The 25,090-nt window shown below is 37.3% G+C and overlaps 1 protein-coding gene across 2 annotated transcripts in view; it reads right to left on the reverse strand.

Annotated features, from left to right (window-relative positions):
• LOC126933952 (uncharacterized) overlaps positions 1-25,090 on the reverse strand; it is a 408,012-nt gene that overhangs the window by 203,574 nt on the left and 179,348 nt on the right. For both annotated transcript variants that reach the window (XR_007718781.1, XM_050754245.1), the window contains exon 2: positions 13,026-13,202. The gene's annotated coding sequence lies outside the window, so the exon portion shown is untranslated. The remainder of the gene's footprint in view (positions 1-13,025; positions 13,203-25,090) is intronic.

Consider the following 25,090-nt stretch of genomic DNA (forward strand, 5'->3'; position numbering starts at 1 on the left):
CAGCAGCATGCTCCTCCAGCACATCCCTGTGCTGCCCTGCAGAGGCACTTCCTGACCCAAGCTCACACTTTTTTATGCTCCAAAAGCATCTCGTCTAGCTGTATGGCAGGTTTTTCCATCTTTTTTCATATGTTTTATAGGCTATAATCTGAGAAAGGTAGCGCTAAGTGGTATAGAAAACTGGCCAATGCCCACATAAACAAAGTATCTGCACGAGCTTTAAGTAAAGTTACAAAAAAATTGGAGAGTTAGTTTCTTGTGGTTTGAGTTAGGACAACAGGGGACAGCCTCACTTTATGTTGAGTACATACATGTGAAATATTTATTTTGTGTATTAGTTTGGGTTCTCGGAGATGCAGATGCCAGGATGGGATTAAATGTGTGAGAGATTTAATGAGGAAATGCCTGTCAAGGCTGAAGGGGAGAGAGCTGGAGAAGGCAGAGCGAGCCTTCAGACCGTGCCATAAGTCTGACCTCGTGAAACAGAGGGAGAAAGAAGGAAGGCTGGATAGAAAGAATCTCCACTGCAACACAGATACAAGAAAGATCCAGCCAGGCCGATGGTGAGTCTCTCTATTCCCCCTCACCCCATTTCTGTCTCTGTCTCTTTCCTTGAATCTGTGTTTGAAATTTTAGATTGTTTATGACCCCAAGAAGTAGGCATTGTTATTATTAAAGCCACCATTAAGTGCAGAAGCACTCTGTTTCAAAAGCCATCACAAAGGAAATAAATATCTCATTCTGCCATAAGACTCAATCTTGAGTCTTAACAGGATCTCAAAATGGGTTGAGTGAGAAATAAAAGCCACTAACATTCATTGAGTAGTTATAGGTGTCACGTTCTGTCCTAAGTTCTCCACATGACTTAACTCACTCGCTCCTCACAATAATTCTGTCAGATAGGTACTAAACTGCCGCCATTTAAAGATAAAAAACTGAAGCCTAGATTGTTTAAATTACTTGTTCATCATCACAAAACTAGTGACTGGCAGAGGACCATTCAAAATCAGCCCACACTCATAACTACCACATTTGATAATAACCCGAGTAACCCAGCCTGGTATATGGCAGAGGCAGCTATGCAACACAATTTCTGTTCCTCCTTCCGTACTTTGGAGTTGTTGTTGGGAAGTAGATTTCTCAGCTTCCCACCTCAACTCCTGCATGGTTTTATGACTCATGTTTGCCAACAGAGTGTGAAAGAAAGTGATTGTGCCACTTCTGGGCCAGGGCCTCAAGAAGACAGTGCAGATTCCCCATGGGAACTTCCCTTTCTGTCACCTGAAGCCACTGATGCATTGTGACCTTGGAAACCACATGTTGCTGATGGCAGAGCTTCTGTCAGTTGGGGTCTTTGAATGTCTTCGTGGAACAGGAATGCCCTCTACTGACTTGAAACCAATTTGGCCCCTCTGTGTTATTGGGTTTAAGTCAATATAATTGGGGGAATCTCTGTGTTAGAGCAGTTACCCTTCTGGCCTAAGAAGGTAGAAAGATATCTTGCTACAAGAGTGTGAAGTAATTGGCTTAAGGTCACAGGAAGTAGTAATGGTAGAGGTAGGAATAAAATGTACAACTAGCTGATGGGGAAGCTCTTGTTCTTGGCATTGCACTGAGAAGGGGCAGTTGGTGTGAGGGAGAGAACCAGGAGAGTCTCAGAAGGCCTGGAAGAAACCCACTCCATCTCATTGCAGTCTCTGAGGAGCTAGTCTACAAAGCGAGACCCAGAAGACTTAGTCCCGAGACTCAAGTGTTGATGAGGAGAATGTGTCCATCACACTGAAGGAGAACCCAGGTACCACTGTGACATGCAAGGCTCAGAAAGTTGGCCTAAAATAGGAAAGCACCAAGAACCATTCTATGGGCATGACAGATTGTCAGAGCCTGTCTAAGCAGGAGGAGAGACTTCCATAACAGGAAGAAAAATAGGAGCCAAATAAAAAGCCCATCTAACTAGGCATTTGTGGCTGGCATGAGGAAAACCCCATAGTTTGATGTGTATAAGGACATACAGAGACTCAACAATGCACCATAGGGTCCCCAAACTTATTTCAAACCCAAACAGGGAACCTACCAGGAAAAACTGGATATTCTCTCTGTTTAATTACCATCCTCTGGCTAAAGGGCACTAAAATGTGGAGGCTGTTTTGTTAGCTGAAAGTAGTCAATGCATTGTTAACAACAGATATTTAAAATACTGGGCATCTCTGAACACAAATTTCCTTTGGGCCTCTATGGTTTCCATCCATGGTCTTAAGGAAGCTCCCCCTGATGTATGTAGAGTGAGCCCTAAGCCCTGTGAAACAACTAGGCCTTTCTGTGCTAAGGGTTCAAGGTTAGAAACCTGTCCCTATTGTGGACCCTATCCAAACACAGCATCTTCATGGAACCCCAGGGTAAGGGAAGTACAATATAATATGTTTTTTCCAGGAGACAAAGGGTGCAAACTCTCCAAAAGTACCCTGCCTACTGAGTGTACATCGTGCATTCTAAAAACACATAAGTGCTCTTCTGCCTTCACGAAGAAGGTAAAAGCAAGAAAGTGGATTAAATGGACAAACAACAGCCTACTTCATATTTGGATATTATATTGTCTTCAGTGAAGTGTTTCTAATGTTCTTGAGACTTACAAATAATAAAAAGGGTATCCCCTCCATTGAAATCCAAGTAAATACACTGTAATTGGTTTAGAGTGCCTTTAATACTAGTGTTCTCACGTTTTAAAACTCTTTATTCCAAGTTTCAATAACATGTTCTTGAAAGATAGACTCTCTAAGTATTTCTTTGTCCTTAGGAAGACACTCAAATCACTTTTCTAAACTGATGGTCTGGCATCCTTCCAAAACTGATTTAGAAGTTATGGCTCACACCCCATGTCTGAATCTTCTAACCTTGGCACATTCCTAAGTCCTATGAATAGGGTTGGCAGTTGGGAAGGCTGGCTATAAAAAGAGAGAGAGCTGCATGTATCTAGCTCTGTTTAGCAAATTTTGCTTTCATGAAAATCCTAGAGAGTCAAGAAGACATTGCCAAGATACCTACAAGAACTCAGTAACCTGTTGGACTATTCCATATGCCATATCACACTCAAAATCACTTAAATTTGTCTAGTGTTTTGTAGTTTGTGAAACATTTTCATATTTATTACCTCATTTGATCAATATAATGGTCCTGTGAAAATATACAGGGTAAATATTATCCCCACTTGAAAGATAAAGATACTGAGGCACAGGGGGAGTTACGCTGAACAGTACCCAGCTGATTAATGACTGATCTGGGAAAAACACTTGGTCTCCAGCCAGTGAGTTTGATTATCCTTCCACTGTACCACTCTGCCTCCTCAGAAGCCTTTAGCTCCAGTTCATCAGTTTCCAATCTGCTTCTAATGATGGCTAGACTGTTCATAGTGCTGGTCATACCAGGCCAAAGAGAAAAAATTTGCTACTGTGAGGAATGCCACCTCCAAGTAGAATTTAAGTTAGTATTGGCAGAGCTATCGGTAGAGAAAAAAGCCCCTTTATCCACAGTATCTTAGAACTCCAGTGCAAGCGCTCATCATTTTCACTAATGTGCAATTTCTCTCAAAGCTCTTTGGAGTTAGGAACTTGCTTTGCCTACTGTGAGAAAGGCATCCACCAAGCTAAATTGGGCCCTCAGGCATGCACCCAGCTTTATCAGAAGCCAATACTGTTTAGATGGAGTCCTTCCATGCACATCTCCCAGGACGGTTTTAGACAGCCTATGAGTATACTTTATTTCCTTTAAAACAAGTAACCTAGAAAATGAAATAACACATATTAGATTAAGCTCTGTCCCATTTGGCTAATTCACAAGTTAATGGAAGGTCTCTTTCGGTCACTGGTATTGGCAGAGACACATTTAGTAAACTCTCGTGGGAACCTCACATAGGTACCGTAGCAGCTCTTATCCATAAATTAAGAATGGCATTTAAAGGCAGCTTTTTCCTCTCTAGGAGGGTGCCATTCAGGTTTCTTTTGACAAAAGCCTGCTCACCAAACTTCCCAAACAATACAAAGAATGAGCGGGGTGGGAGGGGAAGCAAAAGAGAGAGAAAAAGAGAGAACAAGAGGGAAAGAGAGAGATAGAGACCTTATAAATGGATATGACACAGGGTGGAAAGAGAAGAATGAGCCAGATCACTAACAAATATACTGAGGGGGCCACTATGCATGAAATTTATGGGCAACTAACAATTAATTTTACCTCTTTGAACCATGTTCAAAGAGGGTGTAGCACTAGCCTGCTTATATTGAGGATTTAATGCAGAATGCTGATTTATAATTGTTCTGTGAAATGATTACTTTGAAAATAGAGTAAGTGATACAAAATGAAGCATGACTGTTTCTTGACTTTAACCCAGTTCCCATATTCCAGTAAAAATATCCAGAATGAAATCATTTCCTGAAAACACATTCTGTCTAATTGGTTCTGTGATCATCTATTTTGTCAGAGTTGATGAAGGTACTCCACCTGCCTGCCACTTTTCCAGGAGTGAGTCCTCTTCTAATGAAGGATAAAGAAATGCAATGACCTCCTCACCTCTTTCCAAATGTATCTTGAGCCTACCTACCATGATGGCAAGACTCTTCATATTATAAACAGTTTAGTTATTTTATTTTATATTTCTATAATTATATATAAGTGGAAGAGGTCTGTAGATTTTTAAATCTTATTATATTACTATCTTTCTTGTTTTTTTTGGTATCAGAGTGATACTAACATCATAAAATGAATTTGGCAGTTTTCAATATTTGTCTATATTTAGGAATAATTTAAAATTAATTGGTCTTTGAAGATCCCAGGATTTGCTTTGTTTTAGAGGTAATATTTTTAACACTTTAACCACTTTTGATATCTTATTTAAAAGTTACCTAACTTTGTCATTGGATACCATGTCAGTTATTTCTTTCCAATTATTGTCAGATAATTTTGTCAATTTATATTTTTCCAAAATATTTTCATTTCACTGAGGTTTCAAACATACTGGAACATAAGGACACAATTATCTTATAATTTTTATTATCCTTGAATCTACTCTAAAACTCATGCTCCCATTTCTAATTTTGTTTTTGGTATCCCCTCCCTTTATTGTTATTGGCAAGGTTTCATCAATTAATAAAATAACTGATAAAATAAATAAGTTAATAACATTATTATATATTACACATACCACATATTATAAATACAAATATATAATATATAATTTATATGATAAATATGATTAAAGTGAAATTTTAAATAAAATAGATTTTCCTTATACCCAGAGATTGATTCATCACTTTTACTATCTTTACATTTCTCATTTCTGTTTCTATCTTTAGTACTTTCTTCCTGGTTATTTTATGTTTATTTACATTTTGAGAGTTTTACGTTTAATTCATTTGTAGTTATCCTTTCTTTATTCCCCTAAAGAAATAAAATATTTAAGGCTATTACTTCACCTCTGAATATAGCATTGGCTGAGTCTCATAGTTTTGATATGTAGCATTCTCATGTTTACTGCTTATTATATATTATTTATTGCACACATTTTATTATATATTGTTTGTTGCATCCATTATTCCTCATGCCCTTTGAACAATACATTAGCTAAAGTACTCTGAAAAGATGCAATAATCTCTTTAAAATACTGTATAATAACCAGAAGAGAAAAATAATTGATTTATTCATAAGAACTTTAGTTACATCTAAGAGGGCACTTTTCACTATTAACTATTACATATTAGCATCTAAGTTTTTAGTCAGGTAGTTTTCAGCTCTGCCTAAATATACATTGGTGCATATTCTACTTTGATTTCCTGAAGTCAGGGATCAAGTCCCGAAGTACAGAAATTAAGACACTGAAGACTTCAAAGGGTTAGGCACAGTGGCTCACACCTGTAATCCTCGCACTTTGGGAGTTTGAGGCAGGAGGATCACATGAGCTTGAGAGTTCAAGACCAGCCTGGACGGCAGAGTGAGACCCTTCTATCTCTCCAAAAAATTAAAAAAATTAGCTGGGTGTGATGGCATGTTCCTGTGGTCCCAGTTACTCAGGATGCTAAGGCAGGAGGATTTTTTGAGCCCAGAAGGTTGAGGTTGCAGTGAGCTAAGATCATGCCATTGCACCCCAGCCTGGGCAACAGAGCAAGACCTTGTCTCAAAAAATTAAAAAACAAACAAACAAACAAACAAAAACCCTCAAAGAGAATGTTCAATGTGTAAAACTACTAATGGAAACAAAAAATAATGTATCAAATGTATCAATACTTTTCACATATTTTTCAATAAAGTTGTCTTCAATAGAAGTTCTATGGAGAAGAGCAACAGAAAAAAAGAGAAAGGAACCATGAAACGAAGGTCTCTGTTTCCTGTGGCCAATTATGCAAAATGATAGACATTGCTTCAAAGTAGGTTGTTAAAAAACAGGTGCATTCCTATGCTTTTTAAAAATTTTATTTTCCACCTTCTTTCCTCCCTTCTTTCACTTCTTTTCTTCCTTTTCCTTCATCTCTCCATCCCTCCTGCCCTCCTTCAATAGTGCTTACAAACCACTCTTTAGTGACGAGAGCTAACACTCTTTTATTGGACTTGGGGTCTGATTTATGTAAAAGAATCAGCAGTGCCCACCTTTTACTCACAATCTGCTACTATTCTAGTCAGAAATCGTCTCTGTTATTCCATGGGTAGAATGGAATTTCTCTTTTTCTCCACATAAATTCCCTATCTTCACAGCACAGTCACAATCCAACTGGAAAGCAGGTTATCCTCTTTCTATCTCTCTTTGAGTTGATTGCTATAAAATACGAAACATTAGTACAAAACATTTAAACTGCTTTCGAAACCTTGAAAGAAATATTAAACAATTAGTTAAAAATAATTGCTTAATTGCAACGTGTCAGGGAATCAAATGGCACTAGGCACAAAAGTAACTGCTTAGGAATAGAACCCCTGTGAAAGCCAAGCAGAGGCTGGGTATAAAGTGGGAAGCAGATGGCATGGCCACTTCAGCCATGTACCTGTAACATGTTCAGAGCCTCTCAGGGCAGGCCACGGAGGAGAGTAATGAACCCCATTTTACAAATGGAGACTATGAACATTAGACAGAGAAAATGGCTTTCCCAAAAGTCAGAGCCCTGATTCATGTCCAGGTCTTCAGTTCCCCAAACAGCCCTACCACATCACAGTTGCACCCTGCCGCCTTCTAAGGGTCTGCTCCAACAGAAAAGATCAAACCACCATCCCCTCATGCAGATGCACTTCTCTGCCTGTAGACTTTTGGACTGATGAACTGCTCTCTCCTCACTTTGTTCTGTGTGTCTTAATTCCACACATTCTTCAGGGAGGAGGCTGAGTCTCACCTCTGCCACCAATCTTTCCCTAGAACTTCATCCTTTTATATTCTTCCCTCATTGTGCCTGGGGCACTCAACTAGCAAGGAACCGCAAATGCAGATTTGACTTATGATTGACTGTAAGCTGGTTCAGGGCAGGAGCTGTAGGTTCCTTGCAGAGCATAGGACCAGTGTGTCAAAGGAGTGGTATACCACAAATCTCAGATGATTTTAATTATTGAAGAGGACCTTGTGAGAAGAAAAGAGAATATGAAAAGTCAGAGAAACCAAGAAGCCACTGAGCTTCACTAACTACACTCTGTCAACTGAGACAGCCTATCACGTAGGAATGCTGAGGAAAATGTTCAGGGGCAAATATTCTAAGACACTATCTTAAGAATTCACTGTCAATAAACCATTCTCTCTGTAAAACTCTAACACTTATACTTGCATCTTTATCCCACACAAATATATTGCCTAATGTCAACAAAACTTTCCCTAAATGATTATTCCCAAGCAATTAGTAATTTCCTATTAACTGGTTGGATTTTGAGAATTTAGTCTGGAAATTTTATTAGGATCTGAAATTTTCTTTCGGGTGATTTTTTTTCCACCACGCCCTGAATTTTCCAATTTTATGTAGCTATTTAAATCAATATTTCAATGCTTATGTAATATTTAAGGACTGCATCATTCTTCTACTTTTTCCCATAAAACAGTAACTCTCTATCATACTTTTAAAGTATCTAAAATACATATTAGTTGTATGGGGTATCCAACTTATTTCCTTTCTTACTGAATACAAGAAGAAAGTTTTCACCACTTTTCTAAAAACTGCAATTGCCACATAGCCATGACTAAATATGCCACAAATTTACACAACACTTAGAGAGCCTGTCCTATGTCTGCCTTCCCAATCTGCCCCAACCCTTATTTTCCTGTTATATGAAACACATTTGTTTTGAAGAACTTCCGACATCTCTCTAGTTTGTATTGTCCTTCTTCCATGTCTGTGTATTGTTCACAGGCAGGGAATCTAATTCCCTAGGAAGCATATTATCTGAAACTTACAATCGGTATATGCCACAATGCTTAATTTTTTTCTAAATTTCCTCCCATCCTCTTTGTCAATACTTATTTTTAAAAGACATTATTGCCTTCCAGCTGTCCAGATTTTCTTCTCATTTCTCTCTTAAAAACTGACTTAAAGCAGGAAGTCAATATCTCAGCCATCATTAATTTCACACCCTTCCCTTACTTATTCAGTAGTCTTTTTCTCTTGAGGATCACTTTTTTTCCCTGATACATTTATAAAAGACCTCCTTACTCCATTTAACCTCTTTTACTAGCAATATCTTATTGCCCACTTTTGCACTCCTTATCTTTTCTTTAGTAACTTTAAGTTGTTGTGTCTAGTTTTATATAGTTCTTGCCATGTAGTCTCCACTCTCAGGGCAATTGTCCTGTTACACACGGATCTTGAGGAGCCACGGTGGACAACAGACTGTCTTTTCACTAGATTCCTAGAGGGAGAAGGGCCCTGCAGTCCCTGTGTTCTGCCCAGTTCTCTCACTTTGACAGTGCAATAGAGGCTTTTACACTTTAATTATATTGTTTTAGTTTACTTCACACCTATCTACAATTGCCAATCTTAATACTTACTCCCCTTGTATCATCCATATTAGATTTCCTTCCAATCTCATGTCTTCCAGTGAGGAATAGTACTTTGTAGTGTCGTTATCAATGATCACATTTCTAAATACGCTGTGGGCGGGATGGACATGATTTACTCTATTATGCCCAGGTCTTTTGCGTACTGTTAAGTGATTTTCATGCTGGCAGATCCTAGAACTGGGTTTAAGAGACTTCCCACATTTCTCTCTTAATCACAAGGTGTAGCTTATTTTCACTCCCTATAAAATTATCCTTTATTTTCCTCTCTCACACCATTCTCTCCCACTGGAAATAATACATACTAACAAAAGTATATCCTTGCAAGATAGTCTCTACCTTATGAGCTAATGTTCTCTTTGGCATAATTCATCATCCTCTCTGATTTTTCGGAGCTGGTGACAATGGTGACGCCCCTAATATCTGAATGATGTCCTTCATAAATATTTTGCTGAGTGATTGATAGCTCCTCTAGTTATTTTTCTCACACCTCTTCCCCTCAGCATATAACAGATGGGATTCCATCATCAGAAGCAGATGTTGTGGAAAGAGTATCAGGGGCCCAGAAGCCCTAATTCTAGCCCCAGTTCTTCCATTAACTACCTTCACTGCCTCCACAAAACACTTAACCTCTCTGGGCCTCCATTTCCGTGTCTGTAAATTGAAGTTGAAAACTCTTCTTCATGGGGTATGAAGGTGATCGGAAAAGATACATACAGAAAGTGTTTCCTACTATAAAGTAGTTTGATACTTGAATTTTTGATATCTCTTTGCCAAATTGTGCTAACTTTTTATAATCAAATGAAATATGCATTATTTCTGTTTTACCCTTGTCCCTTATTAGCTTTTCATAACAATAAGCAAATAAACACACTTTTAGGAAGGTCAGTTACAATGCGAGAAATTCCTAATGGTGAATTTTCGGTTGCTAAACAAAAGGATAATTTTAACCACTCCCACCTCAGTCTCAAACCATGTCTCATTAGCAACCACATTCTCTCCGTTTATTTATGTAAGTTAGGAGAGGCCCTGCAGGGAGAAGCAGAGCTCTTGTTTGATTTTTGACTGGGCTTCATTCATTGAAGTAAGGTGTCAGGGCTGCCTATGGATCTGGAAAGCATTTTGGAAGTAAGAAGCAGACAAATGTAAATCTTTTAAACCCCTATGATAAGCAAACTCTCCTCAGTTCAACATATAAATATAAACACTAAATCAAATCAGATGCTTATACATTTTTTAATCCTATCATAAAACATTTTGTTTTGACAGCTTGGTAATGTAAAGTAGAAACACCGACAGCCAAAAGAATCAGCTTCTTTGCCTGCCTACTACCTGAAAGTCTAGTCTTTCCTGTATATAAATAGAAAAAAAAATGTATGTTTATGTAAAGGGAAACACTGATTTAATAGAACTGATTGCTTCATAGTCTAATTACTTTTCAACTGGCTGTTCCAAATTAAGATGTCATTGATGGCTTTTGGTGATATATTTCATTTTAAGCAAATTTATTCTATAATAGAGAACATCATAATGGGAAGCAGAGTTCCTACTCTTCCCTCCTCTTTGTAGCCTGATATCTTGACAAGTAAATTAAATTTAGCAGTTAAAATGCTTCCATTAGTAATTTTATTAAGTTAATTAAAGAATCTCTCTTTCTGAATTTTAACTACCTTCCTTTCAGAACCATGTTGATTTCTTTTTTCTTTTTTTAATTTCATGTGTTTAGGGGCTGTGATATATTCTAGGACCCATCAACAACTCTATCAGTATTGTATTCCTGTGGCCGAGATGCTACCAAGCAAATCAAGGAAAGAGCAGAAATAGCCTAAAAGTCTTTCAAAGAGATGGTCTGTTTCCTCTCACAGAAGAACTGAGGTTTTAATATCGTCTTAAAAAAAAAAAAAAGAGGAAAAAGAGGGTGGAGGAAAAAAAGGAAAAGGAAAATATACTTTTGAGAATATCTACCTTTTTTTTGTAAATGGCAGAACTACTGACTAGTGTCGCCATACCTACAGAATAAATTATAAGTAGTTCAAGTAGGTTCAGTGATAGATGGAAAGAGAAAAAAACCCAACCCTTTTTCTTATTCAGTAATACAAGTATGCAAGTAGTACTGAGCAAGATACTGAAATTGGCAAAGCTCATGTTAAATGAAATCTTGGGCCCTCTCCAGGGAGTGGCGTTTTAAAATAACCTGAATATTTGTAAGAGACTTAGGGTGAAAACGAGTTGTCTCGTGGCCCGTTGCCTGTTTCTTGTGGGAGGTGTTCTTCAACTCAGGAATTATGGAAAGTATTTTTAGAGCTGGAAGGGAGCAGAGAGGAAGTTTTATCTTATCCTTTCATTTTAAAGATGAGGAAACTGAGGGCCAGTAATTAACATTGCTGCCACCATCAATAATAATACTAGCAGCTGTAACGATGGTGGCTAATATTTGTTGAGCTTAGTACTGTGAAGCGTTGCATACAACATTTCATTGGAAAAAAAAAAACCCACAAGGGAGATTCTTCTAATGTCCCAACTGTATAGATACAGGAAACAATGCCTGAAGAAGGTTAAATAGCCTGTGCAAAACCCGTGACTCCCTAGTCCCATATCCCTAATTAGTGCGCATCATTAATTTAGATGAATGACTTGGGGTCCTGCAACTAGTTAGTGATTCCTCCAAGGCTAAAGCTGAGGGCAGCTCCTTCTTAGCTCTGTACTTTATAAAACTAGGCCATATGAAAAGAACTGGAAAACCAGTGGTCAAGCAGAAGCTTGGGCATTGAGAAGACACTATGATTTCTTTTAAAAAGAATCCCATTGCCAGAGTACCCAGTGAGATGGTTGCTTTGTGGGTGAAACCTTATCAAAGGCTGCACCCATGTGTTCAGACCTGAAGTGACATTTCATTGAAAATTGGGGGATTCTATCCTTTACTCATTCATTGAAGAAATAAAGGAAAGCCAAAAATACAGTCCATGGCAATTACTATTAATACCTCCCATCATCTCTCATTTTCTAATACCCTGCTTTTCTGAATAGCTCACTCTGTGAGCTCACATGCTCACTGTTCAAACTCCATCATCTCTCCCCAAATCATTCCCACCATCTCCTAGAATTCTCATACCACATCCTCACTCACTGGAGTCTCTCCACACTTACACCTCAGGTATCAGTCATCCCACCCCCATTCTGCCTTTTTATTCTGGAGGATTGAATGCCTTTCATTGCTACATTCCAAACTCACTGCTTTCCTCATGAGAGTAGGTCACCATGGCTTTTGTTCCTTCTATTCTTTCCCAGTTCTTCAGATTCTGTTTCATACAAGTCCCAGAATGAATCTGGCAACTCATAGGCCCTTCCAGGCAGGACAGAAAAGATGCAGCCAGAAATGATGTAATAGGCCATAGGAGAGAAACAACTGAGACTGAGGTATTAACTGCATGTGTATATATATATATATGCGCACACATTGTATGTGTGTATGTGTATGTATAAACACACACACATGCACATATTCATTTTTCTGTCTTTTCATACTGAAAAAGGCTAAGATGGCAAGTACCTAATCCAGATGATCTTTTTATATTCTGGGAAGCCCAATCCACTTTCTTTATATTTTGTCTTCAAACATAAAGATAAAAAGGATTTAAAAGCTTTATTGCCTTTTGCTCCTTATTTGATCCTTTGTAATCAGGAGGTAGGTTTTCAAGATGGTGCACCAGAATTTCTGAAGCACAATAAATTATCAAATGTTCCCATGGATGCTTTTTGTGGAGGATGTTTCTTTTACTAAGCAAGCCCAGTCCTCCAAAATAGCGTTTGTAGAAAGAATCTAGCATTCTGCAATATTTCTATAATTGATAGCTAGACAGATAGGCCCAGGATAGCCTGGATCATTCAGCTTTTTTTGCTGATTATATAAAATATCCTCCATCCTCTGACCTTTACCTGAGAAAGAATGCTACTTTAAGGCCATATGAACATTTTCTATATATCTGGCCATAAAGGAAAGATATTTTCATACAAAATTTACCTTTTACTTGCTTCATATCCTGCCATTCACATTGCAGCTACTCTTGGGTGAAGATCTTTTTCAATTATTTTGGGAAGCTCATTGTTTTTTAATGTAGAGTTCAAGTCCTGTAGTGAAATCCGTTTCATATTTGTAATCAGTTTTCAGCTCCTGGACGAAGCCCAAATTGGTAAGTCCCTGTAAGTGAAAAAGAAAAAAAAAAAAAACAGAATGTAGTTATGCAACCTGAGTTTATAGACGATGAGAGAAGATAACTCAAAGAAGCACTGGCAAAAATAAACATTATGTCCTCTTCTTCCATCCCAGACATTCTGGCTCAGACTTCAACCTGGATAGTGATCAATTAAATGTATAGAACCACAAAAGAGCCATCTGGATCCTGAAACTGTGTGGCAAAATCTTTATTATTTGTCACGTAAAAGGAAGAATATGTGATTTTGAAATAAAACACCATGTACTGAGTTTAATGCAGGAGTAGATGTAGCTGGCCACAGCTGTGAAAGATTTGATCAGCTTCTTCTTACTTGTCCTTCACCCTGGAGGTTTCTGAAGAGGCCTGAATATCTGGCTTAAAGTGAGTGATGCTACTTGAAATGAAAAGCAAGGAGACTGCAAATCACTCTTCTGCACAGGCTTGGAATAATCTATGGCATGGCTGATGGACAGATTCAGGTATTTAAGTGAGTGTGATTTCTAAGCAACAATTTCTAAACCCTACACTGTTGTTGACCTCCATCACGTGATTGGACATGTGTATGAAGGCACACGTGGTAGAATGAAATGCACTTGGGAGAATACTGACGTCATTTTTCAATAGCAGAGCAATATTACTGCAAAATGAAGCCACATCACTCCAATCAGCAGTGGAGTCCAGCCTCACACACTTCCTCTGCTTAACAGTCTGAGTCCACTCTAGAAAAGGACCTTTCCATTTCAGGAAAGTGGCTCTGGGTTTCGTTAGAAGAAAACTAATGAGGTAGGTAATCCAATGTGTATGCTCAGGTAAAGTCAACACCTATGAAAAGACTTGAATAAATGGCACCAGCCTATACTTTTGTCTTTTCTATTTTTTCCTTTCTTTTTTTCTTTTCTTTCTTTCTTTCTTTTTTTTTTTTTTTTTTTAGGCATAGATGTAAGGAAGATGAAAGAACCCCAAAACAATTTTTTTTCTCTCTAATCTAATTGGACAGAAAGCAAAAGCACAGTATCCAATCAGTCAGTAGTCATTTAAACCAAACATATCCAAATGTACATTAAAAAATATGATGTACAATTTTCTGTTAATTAAATTGCTAAAAGTCTTCTGTAAAGGATAAAATCTTCTCTTGCACACTGATGTTATGTAATCTGCTCAGACTTCGTGCTCAAGATATTTACTTCTGCAAAAATTAAAAGTAGAATTATTTATTTATTTATTTATTTATTTATTTATTTATTTTGAGACAGAGTCTTGCTCTATTGCCCAGGCTGGAGTGCAGTGCCACAATCTTGGCTCACTACAACCTCTGCCTCCTGGGTTCAAGCAGTTCTCCTGCCTCAGCCTCCCCCGTAGCTGGGATTACAGACATGTGCCACCACCCCCTACTAGTTTTTGTATTTTTAGTAGAGATGGGATTTTGCCATGTTGGCCAGGCAGGTCTCAAACTCCTAACCTCAATTGATCCACACACCTCATCTTCCCAAAGTGCTGGGATTACAGGCATGAGCCACTGCGCCCAGCCAAAAGCAAAAATTTTTGATGTCTAGGAGGCACCTCTAAAAAGTTTATTGTAAACTAAATCAAATGTTTTCATTGAACTTCTTCTTGAACCTTTTTAGAGAGGAAATCAAAATCCTACTGATAATGAAAAACTATTTTTTCATGATCACTAAAGCAACTGCTGTCTCTGATGCGATCCCACCTTCTCTCTAATGCCCATCAGATGTATTATTAAGGAATTGGCTTCATTTGCTCCTAAGGTTATATTCTGTGATATATTTCATACACACACACGGTTCTACTTAGTCTAGTCGAGTCTATTTCCATTTGAACCACTGGTAAAGAAACAGTGTTTATAATAGCCATTAGTTCAAGAGCAAAGAAATCTACAATCATCGCCATTCCAACTGCTGGCAACTTAGTGGTAAAATTTTTCACATAGTGATTTACATACATATCTTCTGACTATAAGAAACTCCAAGGCAGACACCATCTTATTCATCTTTAAATCACTACAGCAACTGCCATAATATTTGGCATATTGGTCTTAAATTATAAAAATAATTGAATGAATGAATAAATAAGGGAATTAATATTTAAATGTGGACACTGATTATTTGTACTAGAGTCATACCACACCAAGAACTGTCTGGAAGAGTTTTCAGAGAGAGACAGAGAAAAATTGGCTGACTATTCTTGGAGAACACGTTGACTGTTTGTTGGATAAAGACAGTTCACCAAGAAAGCAGATTTTGACCCTTCAAGAACTTGAATGTGATGATGAGTTTATGACAGTTCTAAAAGCCAACATATGGTCGGTGGCCAGATTGTGGTTCTGGACTCAGAGGCTTCCATTTGGAAGGCAGACAAGCATTTGAATTATGGGTCTAATGAAAGTGTCAATAGCAATCCTGTTACTGGAGGAGCTGTAAAACCCTGCTTAATGAACTAGGCAGGGACACAAAAACACAATGGTCTAAAATGTACTGTATGAGAAAATGATAATTAGTCCAGATTTCATGTACAAGATAAAATGCATAGGGATGATATTACCACTGAGCAATATTATAGCCCTTCAGGGGACTATTTTGTTAACAGGGTTTGGCTCAGCTTTTTCTCTCCTCCTCGTATGAATGGAGATGCACTACACAACCATGAGCTGCGAGTTAGGGAAACAATGTCAGATGGTAAAATTCCTATCATAGATGCTGACAAACATCTAAAATTCAAGACAATAAGAGGGTTCTAGCCTCATTAAGGCTTCACTCTTCTTTGGGAGGCTTTAGGCAATAGGGGGTGATAAGCCAAATAGCTTCTCACAGAAAAGGAATGGGGGTTAAAGAGAAGGTGATTCTCTAATCTTGCAGTCTACTTTACTAGACCACCAAACGTCAAGTGGTGGGCAAGAGCCACTCACTTCCACGCTGTACTCAGAAGCTATTGAGGTTGCTCTGAGCACAGAAGAGAGCAGTAACCTTGGAGTCAGGGGGCTGAGGTTCTAATCTTAGCTCTACACTAACTCTGAGTTTGAACTTTCTCATATCTTAAAGGAGGACAGAGGTGAAGGTGGATTGGAATGGCGCTTCAAAATATTTAAGGAGTGTAAAAATCACCTGGGTATTTTGTGAAGATACAGATTTTGATTCAATTGGTCTACGGCGGGCCTGAGATTCTTCATTCCAAACAAGCTCCTACGTTATGCCAATGCTGCAGGCTCATAAACCACAATTTGGGGAACAAGTGACTAGCTGGTATCTCCCAATTTGAAAATTTCATGAAACTACCAATGTCAATAATAATCCGTTTGCTATCTGTTACTACAAGTGGGAAGAGACAAACAATTACTGAGTTTTTGGTATGATCAAGGCAAACTCGTTTTAGCTTTGTTTTTGTCTTGTAAATCTAAGTAAGCTGCTTTATCCTAGCTAGAAACTATGAATGCTCTGACCTTTACAAAAACAAATTTGTCAGGAATTTTTGGTGGTAGACTGTTAATACTGTTAGACTACCTAAATATTGCTTTTAGATCAATGTGTTTTATGACTAGATGGATTGTATGTGCAAACTTAAAATGGGGTAAACTATGGCGACTATGAGTTAAAGTTGTGGATCTACATCTATTAATAATAAAATAAAGACAAAGGGGCCCAAATGATGTGATGTAAGGCATAGTTACTTGTATACAACAATATGTTAATGTAAGCATAATAGCTATAGGATGACATTAGTTGGGTATGGCTCATACCGTGCACAAACAGTATCCTAGGTGTTCAGGCTGTTGAAATAACTTTGAATGCTGTAATCCACTGGATTCTCTCCATAGATATTTTCTTCCCTTCCCCAAGTTTAATTTTTAAGATGGCATATGGGGAATGGGGAAAGGAAGAATACTGTATGAAGCCATGGCATAAAAAATTATTTCACAGATCTGCAGACAGGGATTTTAGAAGTTAATAGAAATTTTCTTTACTGTGTCAAGTACAATACTTGACACATAATAGGAGTTCAATTAATGTCTGTTAAGAAAAATGATCTGAAAGCAATAAACAATTGACTAAACTTCAAGAATGAAATTAAATGAAAATTCACAAAATCTTCAATAGTTTAAGGGGACATAAGTTTGGGGGACAAAAACTGGGGACATGTGTCCTTGGTTTTAAAAAAGGAGAGGTCTTCCTCTCCCTCCACTCCCTAAAAAGAAAGCTTTGCCTAGAAAAGAAACAGCAAATTAATCTCAGAACAAGAATTTAATGAGCTCATATAATAGTTTTATGCTTCATATAACCTGCCTCTTTTACCCCCTTCAACAACCCTATAAAGTAATTATTATTATTATCATCCCCAGGTGCCTCAGATGCCACAACTAGTAAATGGCAGTACTTTCATTCTAGTTTATCTGACTTAGAAGTCAGCCCTCTGCAGATAGCTTCTAATACAGTCAGGGCAGGGAGGAGAAGGGACTAAATATTTTCAAAAGAAGGGAAAGGGAATATATTTTTTAAAGTGCTAAATTATTAAGACTATGAATTGTAAAGAAATTAAGAGAGGAAACTCACTGTGGACTTCAGTCAAAGTTGGTTTTACGGAGAAAAGCTGGAAGTGGGCCCAGTGTTCATTCATTCATAACATACTCATCTGGCCCATGTGGGAAGAAATTTGGACAGACGGTAAGGTGAGAAGATAAAATGTTCTGAAGAAGGAAAATGATAGTGTTTGATTTTGAGAATAAAAGGGTCAGAAGGACTCTCCAATGTGGACCAGGAGAAAGCAACATACGAAAAACTAATTTTTCATTTTCAGTATGTATCAGGCGCCCAAAATATATACTGCCAATGGGGTGGGGAAAGGGGAGCATGTGTTGCTAAAATAATCTAAAGGCAAGTCCTGAATAAGCTAAAACCTAGCCAAACAAAAGCCTATTTGTAAATTACTCCACTTAATTTTTCAGGTCATGATTGCCTCTCTCTCTGCAAAGTGGTTAATGACATTCTCAATTAAGAGTTTGCCATAAAAATGAATGAATGAAGTATTTCAAAGCTGCTATGAGATATTAAAGATGAGTCACTTTTAAAAAGTGGTTTTGTTTCCTGTGTTCTGGATAATGCATTTGAGAATGTAGTTTCCAGCCTCACCCATCACCCTATTGCGAAATCAAATTGAATGACTTTCTGCTCTTAGAATGATCACTCATTCAAATGCATTCAATAAATAAAGCCCAAACACAACGAAGCACTTTTCCTAGAGCATGCCGGAGAGCTAGGGCCTGGTCTCTCTCACTGTATGAGGCTGAGATTGAAGTAAATAAAGCATTTGCTCACACTGACTGCATAATACATAGTGACTTATTGTTTTCTAAGCTTTAACAGGTACATTATCTCATTCGATCCTCAAAATGACCTCATAATAAACATGCTGTTGGCTTATTACCCCCATTTAACAGACGTGGAATGGAGAGCTCAGAGTAATCAGTGATTCTCCCAAAGTCACACAGCAATCCAAGAGGTACTTTAAATCTTCGCCACCTCCTCCTCCTCCAGAAGAGGAAACATTTCTTACGTACAAAACAATATAATTAGTACCATTACCAAAACTGGAATAGTAGAAAGATTTAATTCATTCAGATGTGCCTCTGGTGATTTTGTAAATACTGAGGTATTCATTTTCTACCTTCTGCAATTCTGTGAATTCTACCCTGGACAAAAGGTCATCCAAACATGATCCTTGTTCAGAGTTATGGAAATGTATGCAGCCTAAAAGAAAATGGGCCAAATGCAGAGTAAAAATATCCATGTAACTCCCAGTGCCATTTACTCTTGCTGCCTCAAATCCTTTTTGAAATTAGGCAGGTTATAAATCATAAAAAAATATATAAAAATGTAAACTCTTGTCCTAAATTCAATTATCATATATCAGAGAAGGTCATGAGTGCAGTAGGTTGGAGAGCTAGTAAAATGAGACTAAAATAGGTACAGTAGGCAAGCCGGAGATAGAGAAAGAGAGAGAAAGTTTTAAAAAGGAAAAAAAAAAAAAAAAAAAGAAAACCTTTTCAATTTACATCTACAGAGCAGACTAAAAATTATCTGAAAAATAACAGAAAATACAATTTTTCCCCCAAATCAACATCCTTTCAGCCTCTAGTTCTAATCAGGCAGAATTTGGCATGGAGAATAATTAGGAGACAGGAGATCAACTTCTCTTAAGTTAATCTGAGCTTAGAACTGTTCATCGAAACAGTTCTAAGTGTACCTAAGAATAGAAAAAAAAAGTAAAAAGATATTAAAAGCCTTGTATTCATGGAAGGAAGGGGTAAACAGAAGGGATTAACCCAAAATGAAAGGGTAGCTGCATTTTCTAACATTGCCTTGCAAACAGCATTTCTGAACCAATTTGGGCCAGCCATCTCTTGTCCTCATTCAGACACTGCTTTGCTTCTATCTTCATCGTGACTGTGGGATCATCTGTGCAGAGCAGACCTCTCTGGAAGTTGCAGATCTACCACACTGGCTGGCTCCCACATCCAGATGTTGAAAAGGCTTGTTGGTTCTCAGGATCCTTTTCCTCAAAATGTCTGATTTCCTTTTCTCCTAAATTTTATGGTATATTTATTCACCTATGAGTAATTGTGAATAGCTTCAGAGTTTCTGAAAACCAGAGTTTCTTTATTTGAGTCTCTTCTTTTATGAGTCGTGGAATTGGAGAAGCCATAATTATATAAGTTTTAATATTTGAAAAACTGCATTCTTTTAAATGTTCCTAATAACTAATCCATATAATCAAATCATCCATAGCTCTAGCCTTTTTTTCTTCTCCACTAAAAACAAGACACAAAAGTCATGATTCCAGGATTTATTCTTCAAAAGGTAAGGTGACTCTGAGCCAAGGTTAATTACTTGCTATTTTTAGGGATCAGGAAATGTATTTCTAGCAATATTTCTCCATACATTCAGATTTAATTTTAAGCAAAAATAACATATTTGTTCATGACCCATGCTATACAACTACTTTGCATAAAAAGCCCTGTTGAGTCCTTTAAGCCATTTTAAGTGTTATGACCAGTGACTTCAGGCATAAGATTTTGTTTAGATAGCACAAGACCTTTCTTGTTGATTGAAACCTGGCTTGATGCCTCTATACATCTAAATAATTAGAAAAAAATACATTTAAATGAGAAGCAGATGCTGTTTCCAGATTTCTATTTTCACTGTACAGAATAAATAGAAGCTTTCATCTCTGCGTTTACTCTTTGGATATGGTGCATACCACATGAATCATTATTTAAAGCATAGGGTGTTCCTTTCACAAAGGTAAAGGAAATAGGGGACCTCTGGGGTGCTCATTCCTCCGAAACATTTTTGCTCCAAGAAAACTAAACAGGATTATTTATTCTCCTTTACTCTTTACGCTTCCATGTCTGGTACTAAGCCAGTAGATCCAAATAGAATGGGGGAAGGCTGTGCTGAATGCAAAGATGGCAGGCCCTGCTGAAGATCAGTAGCTTGTAATTGGCAACAGACGACAAACATACTGCAAATGTTCAACGTTCATCTTATCAGATGCAAAACCAATTAAGAAGAAACTATACCCAGGCAAGGGAAAATAGAGGACAGGACATCACAGGGTACCTTTGAAAACACAGGGTAGTTTTCTCGAGCTTCTTTACCTGCCACTGTGTCAACACTCTAACAGGTAGAGTACATTTTTAGTTTCCCTTCTAAGTTAGGAAGTTACACACTAGGTTTCTGGGCCAATTTTAAGTGCTTGAGATGTTTGGATGAAGGAGCTGTGTAAACAAAGGGCAAAGGTCTGCATAACTTGGAAGCAAAGTATGTGTACATGAAATCCACAGATTCCAGAGCCTGATCTTCTGAGCTGTTAGCTGCAGTGAGACAAGCCAAGGCAGCTACCTAGCCCAATGGGAATTAATAAGCAATGATGCTATAATTAATTTACTGAAATTACTCGTTTACTTTTTCTCTCTTGTCACACTCCCTCAGAGCCCTTCTATTTCTTTTCTAAGAATGTTTCTATTGCTCACCATTTTCCTCCAGGTCTAGCACAGTATCTGCTACAGATAAGTTATCAATCAATCAGTATTGGTGGACTGACACTATGAATGAATGGATATAATCTGAATGTTTATTCACTACCCTGAAATAAATACCACAGTTTATGACATATAAAAACATAGAACATAAAAATTTAAGTAGTAGTCACCACTTAAGAACATGTCATGTCTCAGGCATTGTGCTAAGAGTTTTACTTGCATTGTATTAATTTTGACACATAAAATGATATTAGGAAGTAAGTATTATTCTCTCTGCTTTATAGATGAAGAACCAGAGGTTCAGTTATGTGAACGGATGTTACTAAGGATCAGCCCATAAGTGGCAAAACTCCCTAGTCTGTCTTACTCCATAACCCTGACATATCCTTTAAACATGGCATCATGCTGCCCACCAGGCTTCAAAGGTTTTAAAAGCTTGTTCTAATACAATGCGCTACAAACTTAGATTGAATGCAGAAAGAAAGAGTAAAAATTTCTACCAATTAATTAGCACTTGGAATATCAGAATTGGATTTTCTGCGCACATGCAGTGAGTAAACTCTTCTTAGAATCGAACCAATGATCCAAATGAATAGTGTGTTCTTTCAACAAAGATAAAGGTTTGAAGGGTTCAGTCATATGAATTGTTTTGCTGTGAAATAAACCAAGGTGAAAAATTCACCCAGAACTTTTGATCTGAACAGACATTGAAGCAATTCTATCCTGCATGTGTACATATGGATCACAAAGAAAATAATACGATGTTAGAAATAGGAATATACATATTACCACTGTGGCTGCTGCTGTTGAGGCTACCATTATAAGTGGTGATAATTGGTCATCATTATAGTTTAGATATATTGAAAGCTGATTGTACAAGCTTTATAAGTCCTTTTCAGATAGTTTCTCATTTCATCTTCAAACAACTCCATGAGGTAAGCATAATTGAAACCCCCATTTTTCACAAGAGGAATTTGAAGCTAAAGAAGGTAAGTAACCAGTCTATGGCCAAACAGCCAGTGATGATGGAACCAGACACAAAATCAGGTCTGTCTGGGCCCAAGCTGTGTTCTCACCACCACTAAGTAGTGTTGCATTGATTTCTACACGATTATGATTCCTATGACCCTACCTGTGACCCTTTAATTTTAGTTTCATAAAATGCTTTACATGTATTATACTTCAGTTCTATTGCCAACGTGAGTTGGAGGAAAGCGAGCAAGCAATACAAGGGACTTCATTTTGCTGATGGAGAGACAAGCAAGTGTTAAAATTCTATTGTATGCTCTCCCCCATAAATCCATGAGGTTTTTTCCCTCAAATTAGAAATAGCAAGTTATTGTTTTGTTATTTTTCAATATATTACAAGAATGAGGAACTTGCTATGAAAATATGTCAGTGTTTGTTAATGACAGGCTCCTCCTATACCAGCAAAGAACATAGTTCACACTCACCATTCAATAACTGGTATTGAACATGTCTACAGAGAAATTCTGGTATATTCACTGGCGTTTTCTTTCTAAAAAGACTGTAAATAAAATGGAATGTTTTTTTCTGGCAGCATTTTGAACCCTCAGCTACTGGGTATGTATGAAACCTGAAAGTACAAGGGATTTCCATTCATGGGAAATGAGATGAAGGATAAAGCTAAGTGACCTTTTGAGAACACTTTAAAATTATATTCTGTTTATTGAGTTCATGTCTTGGTCTAAGGTTCAGAATGGTATTCATTTTGTATAAATACTTTTTTTCTCAAATCATTGTGAAGAAAATTATAAGCATATGAAAATATTGTATAAAATGAAAATATTCATTTGAATGTTTAGTGACCACACATGCTTATAGGAACTAAGAGATACAATTCTCCCTTTGGATAGCTGTAAGAATTAGGAGAAGTCATTTAAATTCTCCAAGCCTCAGTTTCCTTATCATAAAATGTAGGGCTGGATCTGGCTTGTCTCAAAATTACTATGCAATTACAAATCTATGATTCTTTGAACCTACCTTAGATTGAGCAGTTACATGTGCATTTACACATCAAATGATCACATAAGAACTGCAGAGAGCATCTCAATAAATTCCTAAGAAATCATTTGACAATGTAACCAAATAATAAATAGCTATAATAGTTTAACACATATAAGAAGGTAACAAAATTTTTCAACTTGGTGCAGGAATGATGATTATCTCAGCCTTTCTAGGCTTTTCTCATTATCCTGAAACATAGGTATCAAGGAAATAGGAAGTAGAAATTCTTCGTATTTATTCTTGATGCTGATAACATCTATATTTGACATTCTAGAATAACAACATCTCTAGTAGCAAGTAAGATATGCACGTTTCAGAACTGAGAAACTTTTAAAATCCCCTTTTAAGCAATGCAGCCACAGAAGACTCTTAATAATTGATTATAATTGATTTTAACCTTGTCCTAACCTGGGCAAAATGGCAAAGCCAATCATCTTTGTCCAGATGGGGTACGAGAAAAGAGCCCCCAGTCCACATCTTTAAAAGCTCCAGACATGAGCAGAAGATAAAATATTTAGTCTGCCAAAGCCTTGACCTCCCAATTCCAGCCAGTTTTGAACTTGAATTGATTTCCGACAAGGCATCTGGGAGATGATTACAACAAAATGCACTAAAGCTGGGCAGCCTTTATTTTAACATCCCAGCAGCTTAACCTGTTAATAACAGCAATTGTTTTAGATACAATACCAATTTCTGTAACTGACGCAAGAAATGGATAACAGCAGCACAGTTTCCAAGGCAGTGCAGTAAAAAAAAAAAAGAAAAATAAAAAAAGCACAGCTGGTCACAGAGGAGGTGCTGGCAGTGTTTTCCAAAGAAACTTCAGTTTTCAGAGACCCAACTCTACAGTCTCAAAAAAAAAAAAAAAAAATTTGCAGGAGTAGGTTGCATGTTGAGAGAAACTCTGTGAGCAAAGGGATCTGGAATCACATCTGTGTTCTGCTGATGAAAGCTGAGCTATCTTGGGCAAGTCACTTCACATCTCCATGCCTAATTTGTTTTGTTTGAAACAGTGCTGCCCAATAGAAACACAATGTGAGCTGAAAATGTGATTCCATATGTAATTTTAAATTTTCTAGTAGACATATTAAAAAATTGAAAGCAAAATTAATTTTAATATCTTATTTAATCTAATACATCCAAAATGTTATTTTGACATGTAATTAATAAAAGATTATTATTTAATATTTTATATTTATTTTTCATACCAAGACTTCAAAATCTGGTGTATATTTTACACTTACGGCACATTTCAATTCAGATTAGTCATATTCCAAGTGCTTAGTACCCACACGTGATTAGTGGCTACCCTACTGGATAATACATGTTTGAAAAAGAACTAGAGATGATTGGGCTAATTATCTCTAGTGTCTTCTCAAACTATAAGATATCGTGATGATTCTAAATGTTGTTTCTGCTGCTTTTCATTTGAAAACCCAGCTAAAGGTCAAAAGCATAGATACAGCCTGTTGATCAGTGAGACCCAGATGTCAGAGTGATAGCATCTAGGGCCTAAGTTTGAAGTTAGCAGGGAGTGAAGTCTGTGCTGATGCAAGCACATGGTTTTAACCTTATCCCTGGTCAGCTGTGCTACACCAGTTTGTCGTAAGTAATGCAGAGTAGGTGGACAGAGTGGGTGGCTGAATAAAATTTCATGACATAGCCCAGCATGTTCTATTAAAGAAAATGATAAATATCCTCAGTGTTTTTTGAGCACTATTTATATGCCACTCATGTTGCATATACAAGATCACTTAATCATCTCAACTACCTTTTGAGGTGGGAATTATTAAC

The sequence above is a fragment of the Macaca thibetana genome, chromosome 13 (assembly GCF_024542745.1).
Source record: "Macaca thibetana thibetana isolate TM-01 chromosome 13, ASM2454274v1, whole genome shotgun sequence".
Classification (NCBI taxonomy): Eukaryota; Metazoa; Chordata; class Mammalia; order Primates; family Cercopithecidae; genus Macaca; species Macaca thibetana.